We start from the raw sequence: 16,274 nt of genomic DNA on the forward strand, positions 1-16,274 counted from the left end.
AGCGGTAAATTTCTTAGATTCGTCGTCACCACCAAGGGTATTCATATTAAGCCTGATAAAGTGAAGGCAATTAATGAGTTACAACCCCTAAGAAATCTTAAGGAACTCAGAGAATTACAAGGGCAGTTGGCTTATATCCGACGGTTCATCTCGAACCTTTTAGGAAAATATCAACCATTCTCTAAGCTCACAAAGAAGGGTGTATCATTCATATGGTATGACGCTTGTTAAAAAGCATTCGAAGAGATCAAAGAATATCTCTCGAACCCCCCTGTGCTCGTTGCACCAAAGTCGGGCAAATCGTTCTTGATTTATGTCAAGGCGACAAGCCACTCATTAAGTGCATTACATGCACAAGATGACGACAATGGTCACGAACAGGCTGTATATTATCTGAGCCGAACTCTTATAGGTGCCGAATCTCGGTTTCCAATTATTAAGAGGGAGTGCCTCGCCTTGGTGTTCGCTATTCAAAAGATGCAGCACTACTTGGTCGGACAGACTATTTACGTCATCTCTAATGTTAACACAGTCCGGGTGTTCATGACGTAGCCGGCTTTCATAAATTGACGGTTAGCAAAATGGGCCCTGCTTCTGTCCAAATACAATCTGTACTTTAAACAACAGAAGTCGATCAAAGGACAGGTTATTTGTGATCTTTTAGCAGCAAACCTAACTATGGATACCGCTGAGATATACGATGATCTGCCAGATGAAACCCACAAAGTCAATGTAACTTCCCACCAACAAGTATGGCATTTGTACTTCGACAGTGCTTCTAGAGCGTCTAATGTGGCAAGTACTCTTGGATGTTCTAAGATCTCCTTCGGAGTCGGAGTTGTCTTAGTTTCCCCGGGAAAACATGTGATGCCTCGAGCCTACTCACTAACCGAGCTGTACTCAAACAACATAGCCGGGTATAACGCACTGCTTATCGGACTCAGCTTTGCTAAAGAGCTAGGGGTCGAGTATCGCGAAGCTTTCTGTGATTCTTAACTGATAGTTAAACAAGTTCAAGGAGAGTATGAGGTTAGAACTCTGGATTTAATACCGTACTATAAGGTGGCCATCGAGATGGCATAATCGTTTAAAGTATTCTTCATCGAGTACATTCCACGTCTACAGAAGGCATACGCAAATGCACCGGCGGCATTAGCAGTATCTCTGGCACAACCCTCCGAAACAGAACAGTTCATCACAGTAAGAACTCACCAGCTCTTTGTACCAATCTATGATATAGATAACGAAGAAGGGGGTATTAAAGAGGTTCATTCAGCCTAAATTGGCTTCGAGCTTCGAGATTGGCATTTTCCTATCATAGATTATGTCCTGCACGGTATTGTTGGCCTCTTTGTTTTGATGATGTTTAACAAATAATTTACCACTAATGTTGTTTGTCTAGTGTTTGTACTTATCTATTTATTATAGACAAATAACATGTTGGAGGATGGATGGAATCGAGCCTTAACGATTATATCCAATGGAGGTTGGCGGAATAGTAGGTGAAGCTATGTACAATTCAAGTTGAAGATCCAAGTTCATGCTTCATCCGCAAGATTACCAAGTCAAGCTATTGAAGATCAAGATCAAGCTTGGGTAATTTAGTTTAGGTTTACCAAGTCAAGCTATTGAAGATCAAGATCAAGCTTGGGTAATTTAGTTTAGGTTTTATATTATGTGTGTTAGTATTGGGTAATTTAGTTTAGGTTTTATATTATGTGTGTTAGTACCTTAAGCTCAATCATATATACACACATTTTAGTTTTAGTTTCTATGTATATATATAGTTATATATATATGCATACATGATTTTATAGTTTTCATGTTTATAAATATGAAATTATATTTTTCAAATTTATTATTGTGTTTTGGTTTAGCTATATAGATATGAAATAACAAACAAATTTATTTACATTTTTATTTGTTTCATATTCTATTATGTTTCAGAATATATTGCATAGAATATGTAAATTTGTGAAAATATTATATTCTCAGGTTTTGGACTTAACAATAATCATATATATCTTTTATTAAATCCACAAAATCATTTTGTAATGTTTCAAAACATGGTTAAGCTAAAGTGTCAAAACTCATGTGTTTACATTTTCATGTTTTGGACTATTTTGCAAAATAATGATATTTTTTACTTGGGAGGTCCTTTCTAAAAACTAATTTTTATAGCATGTGTATTATCATGTCTACAATTATTTCCTAAAGTTTTATATTTTTTAGAATTTATTTGATATTTTTAAACAGGGTTTTAAAATTAGATAAACTGCTTTCAAACCTGTTTTTAGTCTGTGTCAGTTTGCGGTCGACCGCCACGGTTGACCGCCTTGAGTCCAGAGACTCAATATGTGTTTTGATGGCTCCTGGTCGACCGTGGCGGTCGACTGGATGCAGTCCAGAGAGTTTCACGGTCGACCGTCACGGTCGACCGTCACGGTCGACCAGCTGATGTCCAGAGCCTATATTCTGTTTCTAACCAAACTATCATTCACCCTATAACGGCTAGTTTCCAAAGCCATTTTTGAGCTGGTTTTTGGTCTTTTCTTGGCTTTCTCTTGGGTTTGGGATTGCATATAAATACCTCCTTATTCCTTAGCTCTTACAAGCATTCAAGAAATGTTTTAAACAAGTTTTAAAAGAGTTTAAGTTTGGTTTGAAGTTTGTTTAAGGGTTTGGTTTGTGAAGAATTCCACAAGAGGAAGTGGAGATCAATTCATTGTTATTTGAGCTTCAATCCATCTCTCTCTCTCTCTCTCTCTTGTCATTTATTGGAGAAGTTTTCTAAACTCTATCTAGCTTTACATTTTGTATTGTTTGATTATCATTCTATTAAGCTAGTATTTACATTAGAGTTTAGTTGATTTTATTTCACTCATTGTTTACACACACCCACTTGAGCTTATCGTATTTTCATACATAGTATATTTGGGTTGGTGAGAGTTGTAACAATTGAGTGTGAGCTTACATTATGTTCTCATCCATATTAGAGAACAATCATTTGTTGTATTATGGTTATTGTGAGATTCACTTTGTTATACACTTGTACACCGAGAGAAGTATGTGGTGTAAGTCGGGGATCGTCCCAAAAGGAGTGGCGTCAGTTGACGAACCTAAGGAGAGGTTGTATCCGAGCACTTAAGGGAGACACGTCTAGGTCCAACACTTGAGAGGGTGTAGAGTGGAATTGCAAGAGTGTTGATTGTAAAGTTTTCGGTTAGCTAGAAAACCGAGTGTGAGGTGTAAACGTTATTCGGGTGAACGTAGAAAATCCGGTTGTGATAGTGGTTTTCTCCCCGGGAGTGGGGAGCGGAGACGTGGGACGGAAGGTCCGAACTCCGTGATCATTAGGTTGTGTTTGAGTGTGCTTTGGCATTTATTCTTATTTGTGCTCATTTCTCATATCACCATTGTCTCATTATTTAGTTTGCCCACTATCTAGTTTCAAATTGTTTACCCATGTGTTAGTTTCATATCCTTGCATATATATCTCATAATATATCTCATTGCTAGGATATATTCCTTTGTTCATATTGCATATTCTTGCTCATAATTAGTTGTATATCTATCTTGCAAGAATGTATTTGTTAATAAGTTTTAATTGGCATAAAATCGGATTAGATTAGCATAAGACCCTAATCACCCCCTCTAGGGTCTAACAATTGGTATTAGAGCTTGGTGCTCTTTGATTTAAGGTCTAATCACCTTGAGTTAAAGATCCAAGTTATCTTATTTGTGCTAATCTAGTTATGATTTCATTTTTCTTGCTTGTATATACTCACATATATATCATGAATATAAATATATTTCGTTTAGGCTATAATCCAAATATTGCTCCAAAATATAGAAATTTCCTTTATGCTCAATTGTTCTCTAAATTTAAAATATTTGTTGAATCTAGAAATATCAACTTATGGGAAGTTATTGATTGTGCTTATATTGTGCCCACATTGGAGAAATCCAAGTGGAACAATCATGATAAGAAAATGTTTATAATGAACAAGTTAATGTTAGAACTCTTGCATAATGCTTTTGAACCATGTATTTCTAACGAACTTGCTCATTTTGATAGTGCTTACACGATTTGGAAACTTTTTGAAGCACATCAAGGAGATTTGGAGGAGATTCGACGTGTTGTGGTGGAATCAACTTCAAGTGATAGAGGAGCATCATGCACACGGCCATTAGGGGATAACCCTAGTGTGGTAAGCGATTCGGAATCTGATAATGATCTATCTATTAATGAACTCGCTTATGCATATGAGAGATTGTCACATGCCTATACAAAATTGCAAAATAATTTTATTGATCTTAAAAGCAAGCATATTAGTTTAAAATCCGACCATGAGTTGTTAGCCTCTCAACTTGATGTCATTACTAAGGAGAATGCTACACTTAAAGAAAACAATGACATGCTAAGTTTAGAAAATGAAAAATTGACTTCATCTATTGCTAGCTTAACTCATGCTAATAATAATGCCATGATAGCAGTAGAAATAATTAGAAATGAGTTTAATTCATTTAAATATGATCATGTTTCATCTACTTCTATTTCCAATACATGTATTTAAAATGATGAGTTGAGTCAAGTTAAACATCGCATATCTTGTTTATATTCAACCTTAAAAACATGTATGGTAAATAACAAAAAGCTTATGGACTTGTGTGCAAAGTCCCGTGTTAAATGTATGGTAAATAACAAAAAGCTTATGGACTTGTGTGCAAAGTCCCGTGTTAACACTTCTAAATCAAACACACACTTTATGGACTTGTGTGCAAAGTCCCGTGTTAACACTTCTAAATCAAACACACACTATGCACACTTGTATAACAAAGTTTATAAATGCTCAATTTGTAGTGGCAAAGGCCATTTAGCTAAATTTTGCTATGATGCACACAAACATAAAAATATCAATGATCCTTGTGCATCCCATCAAGCTTCATCTTCATGTACACATACACATTCACATGCTCATACTCATAAAGTTCATTATAAGCATGCTAATGTGTTTAAATGTGATTTTTGTGGTAGATTTGGCCATTTGGCAAAGTTTTGCTTTGATTTGAGAAAATATTCTAACTTGCCAAACTTTTCAAATAAACCACGTTTGTTTAACAATGTTTCTCATTTGTGAAATAATCTTAAAAGACCATCTATGTTTACAAATGATTCTCGTGCACCGCCACTTGGTCAACAAAATCAAATGGGTCTCTTTCATTGCACTTATTGCAATCGGAAAGGTCATTTACATAATTTTTATTTTGACCGTGTTCGTGCACTAAATGAGCCCAAATGGGTTCATAACCCAAGGGCTTTGAGCTTTATTGATAGGGGTAATGTCCCTAAACAACCCGGCGCCAAGAAAGCTTGGGTGCCAAAATGATATTTAAACCAAAAATTTTAGTGTTTTTTACTTTTCTTTTTCTTGGTTTTGAAAATTATACTTTAAATTTTTGAACATGAAAATAATTCTTTTTATTGATTAAATGTTTTTTATTTTCATGATTATTGGTTTTTTTTTATGAGAGGTTTGTATTTATATAACCCTCCGGGTTTATTGGGTGTTTATTCCCAAATTATGTTTACCGGGTGCAAAATTTTTTATATGAGTTGAAACAAGCTCAAGAGCTTGATTATTAGTTGCCTCTCTTGCATTTTATCAAAAATTGTATTTTGATTTGTTGCTTTGAATTCATTTTATTTCACTTATATGATGATATTTATGTGTTTGTGCTTATGGATCATCTATTCGTGTTTTATAATGTATTCTATGAGTGGTTTGATCAAGTCCTACAAAGAAAGTTTTCTTTATTGATCAAACATCGTTTTTGGATATAAACTTTGATTTATGATTTCTTTTGATTGATTTTCATTTGAAAACTCTTTGCATGATTCTCATGTTCCTCTTCTGTTGATTTCATAAATCCATACATTGTTATGATTTATTTTGAAAATATCCCTTCTTGATCCCCCTACATATAAGCAAATTATTTTCCTTCATGGATCCTCCTTCATAAACGTTTAGTTAAATGATGCCTTTTTGGATCCTCATTTCATCTCTTTGGGGCAAATATGATAAATGTTTGGTTTGTATATATACATCTTAAACTGCTTGTAACACCCTTCATGATGTTATATATACACATGTTCTTATTGTTCTTTTGCATGTGAATTGTTTAGCATCTTTTTTCTTGCTCACATGTCTTGCCATGATCTTTATTGCATACACTCCATATGGCATTTTGATAGGGGGAGTCTTCCTGATTCTATTTTTGTTCTTATACTCACCCATGCATATTGATAGGGGGAGCTTTCGCTCTCTTCATTCTTTTGTTTTCCCCTTTTTGATGTTATCAAAGGGGGAGAAATATTGTGAGTATATCTTGTTTTGGTTATATGCATGACAATTCTAATTTACATATTAACTTCCTTTTATGCATATATCCTTTTTGTAAATTATTTGTCATCATCAAAAAGGGGGAGATTGTTGGTCTTTTTGTTTTGATGATGTTTAACAAATAATTTACCACTAATATTGTTTGTCTAGTGTTTGTGCTTATCTATTTATTATAGGCAAACAACATGTTGGAGGATGGATGGAATCGAGCCTTAACGATCATATCCAATGGAGGTTGGCGGAATAGTAGGTGAAGCTATGTACAATTCAAGTTGAAGATCCAAGTTCATGATTCATTCGCAAGATTACCAAGTCAAGCTATTGAAGATCAAGATCAAGCTTGGGTAATTTAGTTTAGGTTTTATATTGTGTGTTAGTACCTTAAGCTCAATCATATATACACACACATTTTAGTTTTGGTTTCTATGTATATATATAGTTATATATATACATACATGATTTTATAGTTTTCATGTTTATAAAATATAGTTATATATATACATACATGATTTTATAGTTTTCATGTTTATAAATATAAAATTATATTTTTCAAATTTATTATTGTGTTTTGGTTTAGCTACATAGATATAAAATAACAAACTTTATTTGTTTCATATTCTATTATGTTTCAGAATATATTGTATAGAATATGTAAATTTGTGAAAATATTATATTCTCAGGTTTTGGACTTAACAATAATCATATACATCTTTTATTAAATCCACAAAATCATTTTGTAATGTTTAAAAACATGGTTAAGCTAAAGTGTCAAAACTCATGTGTTTACATTTTTCTGTTTTGGACTATTTTGTAAAATGATGATATTTTTCACTTGGGAGGTCCTTTCTAAAAATTAGTTTTTGTAGCATGTGTATTATCATGTCCACAATTATTTTCTAAATTTTTTACATTTTTTAGAATTTATTTGATATTTTTAAACAGGGTTTTAAAATCAGATAAACTGCTTTCAAACCTGTTTTTAGTCTGTGTCAGTTTGCGGTCGACCGCCACGGTCGACCGCTTTAAGTCCAGAGACTCAAAAAGTGTTTTGATGGCATTGGCTATTAGCAGCTTGGTGACCTCTTTTGATTTAAGGTCTTATCACCTTATGTAAAGATCCAAGCTTATCTTATTGTGTGCTACATCTAGTTATATTCATTTCTTGCTTGTATATACTCACATATATATCATGAATATAAATATATTTCGTTTAGGCTATAATCCAAATATTTGCTCCAAAATTATAGAAATTTCCTGTTATGCTCAATTGTTCTCTAAATGTTAAAATATTTGTTGAATCTAGGAAATATCAACTTATGGGAAAGTCGAAGCTTATGATGTGCTTCATTTGTGCCACATTGGAGAAATCCAAGTGGAACAATCATGATAAGAAAAGTTTCATAATGAACAAGTTAATGTTAGAACTCTTATAATGCTTCTTGAACACATGATATTATCTAACGAACTTGCTCATTTTGATAGTGCTACACGATTTTGGAAACTTTTTGAAGCCACATCAAGGAGATTTGGAGGAGATTTCGACGTTGTTGTGGTGGAATCACTTCAAGTGATAGAGGAGCATCATGCACACGGCCATTAGGGCCGATAACCACTTTAGCTGTGGTAAGCGCATTCGGAATTCCTGGATATATGATCTATCTATTTAATGAACCTCGCCTTATGCATATGAGAGATTGTCACATGCCTATACAAATATTGCAAAATATATTGTTATTAAGATCTTAAAAGCAAGGCATATAGTTTAAATCCGACCATGAGCTTGTTAAGTCCTCTCAACCTTGATGTCAATTACTAAAGGAGAATCCCTACACTTAAAGAAAACAATTTGACATGCTAAGTTTAGAAATGAAAATTGACTTCATCTATTGGCTAGCTTAACTCATGCTAATAAATAATTGCCATGATAGCAGTAGAAATATTATTAAGGGGAAAATGAGTTTAATTCATTTAAATTATGCATCATGCTTTCATCTACTTCTATTCCAATACTTCTATTTTAAAATGAATGAGTTGGAGTCAAGTTAAACATCGCATATCTTGTTTATATTCAACCTTAAAAACATGTATTAGGTAAATAACAAAAGCTTATGGACTTTGTGTGCAAAGTCCCGTGGTTAAAACACTTCTTAAATCAAAACACACACTATGCACACTTGCCTATTAACAAAGGTTTATAAATGCTCAATTTGTCAGTGCAAATGCCATTTGCTAAATTTTGCTATGATGCACACAAACATAAAAATATCAATGATCCTTGTGCATCCCAGCAAGCTTCATCTTCATGTACAACATACCTATCATTCACCCTATAACGGCTAGTTTCCAAAGCCATTTTTGAGCTGGTTTTTGGTCTTTTCTTGGCTTTCTCTTGGGTTTGGGATTGCATATAAATACCTCCTTATTCCTTAGCTCTTACAAGCATTCAAGAAATGTTTTAAACAAGTTTTAAAAGAGTTTAAGTTTGGTTTGAAGTTTGTTTAAGGGTTTGGTTTGTGAAGAATTCCACAAGAGGAAGTGGAGATCAATTCATTGATATTTGAGCTTCAATCCATCTCTCTCTCTCTCTCTCTTGTCATTTATTGGAGAAGTTTTGTAAACTATATCTAGCTTTACATTTTGTATTGTTTGATTATCATTCTATTAAGCTAGTATTTACATTTGAGTTTAGTTGATTTTATTTCACTCATTGTTTACACACACCCACTTGAGCTTATCGTATTTTCATACATAGTATATTTGGGTTGGTGAGAGTTGTAACAATTGAGTATGAGATTACATTGTGTTCTCATCCATATTAGAGAACAATCATTTGTTGTATTATGGTTATTGTGAGATTCACTTTGTAATACACTTGTACACCAAGAGAAGTGTGTGGTGTAAGTCGGGGATCGTCCCAAAAGGAGTGGCGTCAGTTGACGAACCTAAGGAGAGGTTGTATCCGAGCACTTGAGGGAGACACGTCTAGGTAAGGAGTGGCGTCAGTTGACGAACCTAAGGAGAGGTTGTATCCGAGCACTTGAGGGAGACACGTCTAGGTCCAACACTTGAGAGGGTGTAGAGTGAAAGGAGAGGTTGTATCCGAGCACTTGAGGGAGACACGTCTAGGTCCAACACTTGAGAGGGTGTAGAGTGGAATTGCAAGAGTGTTGATTGTAAAGTTTTCGGTTAGCTAGAAAACTGAGTGTGAGGTGTAATCGTTATTCGGGTGAACGTAGAAAACTCGGTTATGATAGTGGTTTCCTCCCCGGGAGTGGGGAGTGGAGACGTATGATGGAAGGTCCGAACTTCGTGATCATTTGGTTGTGTTTGAGTGTGCTTTGGCGTTTATTCTTATTTGTGCTCATTGCTCATATCGCCATCGTCTCATTATTTAGTTTACCCACTATCTAGTTTTAAATTGTTTACCCTTGTGTTAGTTTCATATCATTGCATATATATCTCATAGTATATCTCATTGCTAGGATATATTCTTTTATTCATATTGCATATTCTTGCTCATAATTAGTTGTATATCTATCTTGTTAAAATATATTTGTTAATAAGTTTTAATTGGAATAAAATCCGATTAGATTAGCATAAGACCCTAATCACCCCCCCTCTAGGGTCTAACAGGTATTTTACCAGAAGATGTGAAGGAAAGAGAATTAATTCGACGAAGAGCGCCAAGGTTCTACTATAACACGGAGAGTCAAACGTTATATAGGTGAGGGTACGACGATTTGCTACTCCATTGCCTATCAACCAAAGAAGTGGAAGAAGTCCTTAAAGATATACATGAAGGAGTTTGTGGCGTACACCAACCTGGTCCCAAACTTTATGACCGCATCAGAAGGATGAGATATTTCTGGCCCACCATGATCAACGTCGCAGTCGTGTACCCCCGAAAGTATCATGCGTGTCAAGTACACGCGAATTATATGCACTAACCCACGGAGCATCTGCACCCTTCGGCTACATCATGGCCTTTCAAGACTTGAGGAATGGATGTTGTTGGTCCAATTTCCCCCCGTTGATCAAAGATGACCGATTCATCCTAGCAATTACCGATTACTTCTCTAAATGAGCTGAAGCGATTCCGCTTATAGAAGTTAAGACAAGCAACGCCGTGGCATTCATCAAACACCATGTTATCTACCGATATGGTATCCCAAGGTGAATCATACATAACAACGGTCTTTAGTTTGTCAGCAATGTATTCATCAAGTTTTGTGAGAAGTTTAAAATTCAAGATGTCTCGTCAACAGCTTACAATCCCACAGCGAATGGATTAGCTAAAGCCTTTAACAAGACTATCATAAAACTTTTATCGAAACTCGTGAAGACTAATGAATGAGATTGGGATGATAAACTCGGTAAATCTCTATGGGCCAATTGTACCACAGTTCGTACAGCTACCGGAGCAACCCCATATTCTATGGTATATGGGTGTAAAGCGGTTCTTCTATTGGAAATCCAAATAAGAAAGGCAAGTTCGAATCTAAATAAGAAGGACCATTTGTGGTAGAGATAGTCTATTCAAATGGCGCAGACCGCCTTATTACCAAGGAAGGCGCCCAACTTATGATGTCGATAAACGGGAAATTCTTAAAAAATACTATCATTAGTACGTTCAGAATAACCCATGTAATGGGAAGTTCCTGGAAGAATACTACATGTGGTATTCTTAGGGATAACCCAGTCACTACAAAAGTGATAAATAAGAAATTCCCACTCGCATTCTAAATGTCCTCAAGGTTGAAACGTATCTCACTGTCAAGATCGAATTCATCAACCCTCATGAATACTGAGACGAGATTCAATCACTTTGATAGATCAATCTTTCCTCGTAAAACCCCCACTAGTGTTTGACAATTCATAATCTTCCACCATAAAATCCCCCACTGATTAAGTCAATTGACGGTGGGTTCCCCAAAATTCCTGTCGGTTAAATCCGTTCAAACTCTCACCATGTTTGTACACTTAACACTCATGTTGTTAAAATACTAACACGACACTCAAAAAATCCTATCCACCAATTTTTGACAATTTTCAAACTTGGCGTGTTAAGTCCTGATCACTTAACACTAAAATCCCCCATCGAGTGGCTAGTACGAGTCAGTATTTCCATCGCTATTTGTACTCTACTCCCACTGCTTGCTTGGTCAAACCTATAAAAGTTAGGGCTAAAGCCAGAATTCCCTCTCGATCTCTTCCATGAATGAGAGGTCCACTTTCAAATTGAGCAATCAAACTTATAAAAGTTAGGATTGCCTCCAACCCCACTTGGTCAAACCTACAAACAGTTAGGACCAAGATCAAAATGCCCTTTTTGATAAATGAAAGGCTTTCACCTTTTCCTATTCGTCCAAACCTATAAAAGTTAGGGCCAAAGTCGGAATTTCACCTCGATAAACGAGGAACTTTTTTTTAGATTAAGTAACCAATCCTATAAAAGTTAGAGTTGCTTGAATCTTCTCGATTCTCAGAGTAGAGATCCCACTCTTAGTTTTACCTTTCCGGATTCTCGGAGTGAAGATCCCACTTTGAGTTCCCCTTTGTAGCTAAAAATAAAATATAAAATTCTTCATCTTTAGTTTTGAGAGATAGAATATAAAATTATTCCTCTCCCGTTTTGGGTTCATCTTCACCTTAAAGAAGACCTGGAGATAAAATATAAAATTCTTCCTCTCCAGCATCGGGTTTGTCTTTACCCTAAGAAAAGACATAATTCTGGGCTTCAAATCCGTGCACTTCATACACGAGGGATTTTATCTCGATCCTTAACTAGAGATAAGTCTATGTCTAGTACACGTTGCCGGTTTTATCTTTCACCGAATGAAAAAAGATACCAGAATACAAGTCTGGGGAATTTTATCCTGAAGCCTAAGTAGGGATAAGTTAATGCTTAACACGCGTTGCCGGGTAGTCTATTCCCATGAGAAAGACGAAGTCTATGTATTCACTATCATAGCACTAAAAGAGTTAACCTTTTTTGGCACAACGTTACATGCGGAACGGACTTAGACAATCCACATGGTAGCCCGACTCAAACGGTAGTCGGTAAAGGCATATCAAATCCGTTGATGGCTGAGGGTTTGCTAAAAATCCTATAAATATTATGGTTGATTATTCCAAACAGAATGAGAAATCATAACAAAATACGATGAGCAAAAGAAAATGTCTTCTATTAATAAAAATTGAGTTTGCATATACAAGAGTTACAATCAATCTGCATAAAGTTTGTGACTACAGACTTGCTGTTCAACTTTAGTCAATTCCTCTGCATAAACTCACTCAAGCTCACACTGCAGTTCAACCTTGAAGGATTCTTCAGTGGCGGATAATATTTTTGCGGCCTCTTCATCCATCTTGGCTAGCTTCTGTTCCGAGAGCTCCAACTTCCCGGATATCACAACCTGTGAACGCTCTAGGTCGACCTTCGTCATCTCCAAGATAACCAAGGCATCCTCCTCTACCTTGAGCTCCTCCTTAAGCTACTCTATCCTAGCCTTGCTCGACATAATAAAGGATTTAAGTTGACACAAAGTTGTTTGTTTCTTAGCAAGGGCGGCTTTCATTTGATCCACCCGATTTCATTGTGTTTGAATTTTGAGTCCAGCGAAGGCTTGAGTATCATGCCATATTTGTAGACGAGATTCCATCTGGGTGGCTATGTATGATGGAGTACCAGTAGTTTTTAATTCTTGCAACCATTGAGGTTCACGCTCCAGTCGGTCCAAATCGTCAGCTATAACTTGCGCTAGATCTGAAGATCCCTCTTTCTCTATTGCATTTATTTTGGTGGCCAACGCTGGTCTGAATTGATGGAAGGAGAGTCCCCTGAGGAGAAGCTTATCAATCATCGTGTTCACAAAGAAGAATAGAGAACTAACTTCCATGTAGAACAGGGTTTGATCCGGGTCATCATCAGATAGCAGAGCCTTGACTATGTCATTAAGCCGGGATGGTGGCCCTACAAAAAAAACAAAAAAAGGATATAAATATTCTAAAATGTTAGCTAAAGTTCTGAATCAGTATCGGCGTAAAAATTACCAAAGTTGAATGATGTTTCCTCGAGTTGATGCCCCGTGCTCGGCCCCGCCTGCACGACCTCGCAAACCGTTAGGGTTTTTGCTAGTGTCACAGCCGTTGACGTACCAACCTCTTTAGTTGGTCTCACGGCTTGCTCAACATGGCTAGCTCCCGTAGCTGCAGCAGTCATTTTGATCATCGGGATTATATGCTGAGTTTGAGCAACTGACGACTGAGCTTCTATGATAGTTCCTTCCAACAGCAAGAAATTAAGATCCTCAGGATCGTCAGATATCCCAATAATAGTAGTTGCATCAGTCTCAACGACTGTTCCTATAAGTAAAACTCCCTTACGGTTAAGTAAAACTGATAAATGGATAACTATCACAAAGGAATAAAATTCATACCTGTAGAGGAACCAACCTCGATAGCCGGTTCAACGGCCTCACCATGAGCCCGTTCTAACAACATGTCATCGAACGGCCTATCACTAGATCCCAAACGGTCTTGTATGGGATCAGATGAAGGTGTGTCGGCTGCGTTGTGAAAGGTTTCTTCGTTACTGTAGGGTGAAAATTTGATTCTTCCGAAGAAAGGAGTTTCGTCTGTATTTATAAGAAAGCTTATTACAAACTAACAAATCAAATGTTTACAACAGAAGCAGAGGGAATGCCCTCTTTGTTTTGTGTGGGGACTTTAGGTGGCTATAGGACGCTTCGCTCGATGCTCGGGTCGAGTCTGCTTCCCTTGGACCGTTTGAATGAGGTTGCTGGAGAGCTTCAGTTCGCAGTAGAAGCTCGGGGCAATGGAGTTCGGGTCTGCTTAGTTCGTCGGCGATCGGAGCTCGGAACTAGGCAGCAGTGCTGTAATGCAAGGATTTGCTAACAGCTTGGTCTCAACTCTTTTTTCTCCAAGTTTTGCGACCTCTCTTCCATCGTGCTGGAAGGGGTTTTTAAATGAAAGAAGGACAGCTTGACTTCTCCTTGAATTGTGGGATGTGACCACATCCTCTTCAGAGACGTCTCGCCGTTCCTCGATACCATGAACGGTCATTCCAGGGATTGTGCTCTATGTCCTGTCACCTACGATGGGAAGGCCCATTCTTGTATGTGAGGCAACAAACGACTGCTATCCGAGTGGATTTGACCAGCATTAATGAACCGCATTTATGAGTTCGCAGATCGATGAAGTGTCTGTCCGATCACTTGTACTGTGCGTGACCGCCCGGCGTGCTTTGAGCACGATGCTTTCTCCTTTCCGGCCAGGAGAGGCGGTGAAGTAGGTACACAGTACTCGAGTGGGTCTAGCCAGCTTGCCGAGTGCCGGCGGATCCAGCTCTTGGCTCAGACATCCGAGGTGAGTCGCATTTATGAATGCTCAGGTTGACTCGACACCTGTCCAGGCTTTCGTGCTGCGCGTACTGCGAGCGACCGTTTGACGGTCCTGGGGTATCGTGCTCTCTCTCCCTTCGGGTCGAGAGAGATGGGAAGGTCCATCTCAGCACGTGGGGTAGTGGATACCCAGCTGTACTGACGGTTTTGGGGCTTGCTGGCGGATTCGACTCCGAACTCGGGCAGGCGAGTTGAGCGAAGAGCGAATTTCCGCCATCCTGATCGACCCTGACTCATGCTGGCGAGTCGACCGTTAGGCGAACCTGGACTTGAGTACAGTCGACGTCTACGCGGTTTAGGTCCGTGCCAGAGAACTGGGCGTGCGAACTCTTCTCGTAGGCAAATTTCCTGTAGACCCATAGAGGTATTTTTTACCGTCTACAAGACCCCCTTCAAAGTTTTCAGACCTAAACTGGCTTGCGTGTGGTCTGGAATACTTTGAATGAAGAAATTGTTGGCGAAGCAAGTGCCTTCGATTTCTCTTAGGATTTTTAGCAAATCCTCAGCTATCAACGGGTTTGATGTGCCTTTACCGATTACCGTTTGAATCGGGCTAGCCATACTATTCTCCTCAGTATGATGAGTTGTCGAACAGTTTCTCTTAGGCTTAATGCTAAGATTTCTGCTCTAACCCTTAGCCATCTGGGGCGTGGGTTTCAACCGTTTAAGCAAGGTCATTCTTTTGGCTTTGTTCGTAATTTTACCTTTGAGGGCGAATGCATCGCCAAGGCGAAATTAGTTTTTGAGAGCCAATTTTCGCGCGACTCGTGGGGTTATGCCCAGTATTTGCAGGCGAAACCCTTCCTTTTGTAGGCGGAACCGGATCTGACGGGAGATGAGCCACGTGTCTGCTGATAGAGCCTCGTGCTTCCCAGCTAAGACATTGGATCGTGGCGATCGTGACTTGACAGCACGATCTTCGTGCGTTTCGCCCTGCGACGTATCGTGGCCGTGGTTCTCGGACTCAACCGTCGGATTCAAACGCTAATCTCGGTCCCTTCGATGCACTGAGGGTGATCTGGGCCGTCGAATTTGATCGTGGCCCCGTTTCCTGTCCGTTAGGGTTTTCGCCTTTCGAGGGCAGTCGTGGCCACGTGGACAACTCCGCCCTTCTAAATCAGCCGTTTTCCTCCATTGGGAGTTACCGTGCTTTCAAATCTTGAAAGGGAACATCCAAGGAAAGAATTCCCGCTTCCTCTCGCAATGGCTCCGAAATCCAAGAGGTGTAAAGTGAGGGGTGCAGGCCCCGGACGTTACTCCGACCGTCTCTCTGCCGGCATGCCTGCTGGTGCTCTGGAGTCGTGCCCAGGTACGTTGATGGATTCGTTGGGCGATCCCTTGCAGGCCTTAGGCGTCGGATTTAGGGAGATGAGTGTTGCTTATTTCCCCGATTTGGGGCAAAGTTTGCCCTATTTTGCCTTTAGAGGATGAGTACTGTCCCCGCGGG

Source organism: Asparagus officinalis, chromosome 2 (genome assembly GCF_001876935.1).
Source record: "Asparagus officinalis chromosome 2, Aspof.V1, whole genome shotgun sequence".
In the NCBI taxonomy this organism is placed as follows: Eukaryota; Viridiplantae; Streptophyta; class Magnoliopsida; order Asparagales; family Asparagaceae; genus Asparagus; species Asparagus officinalis.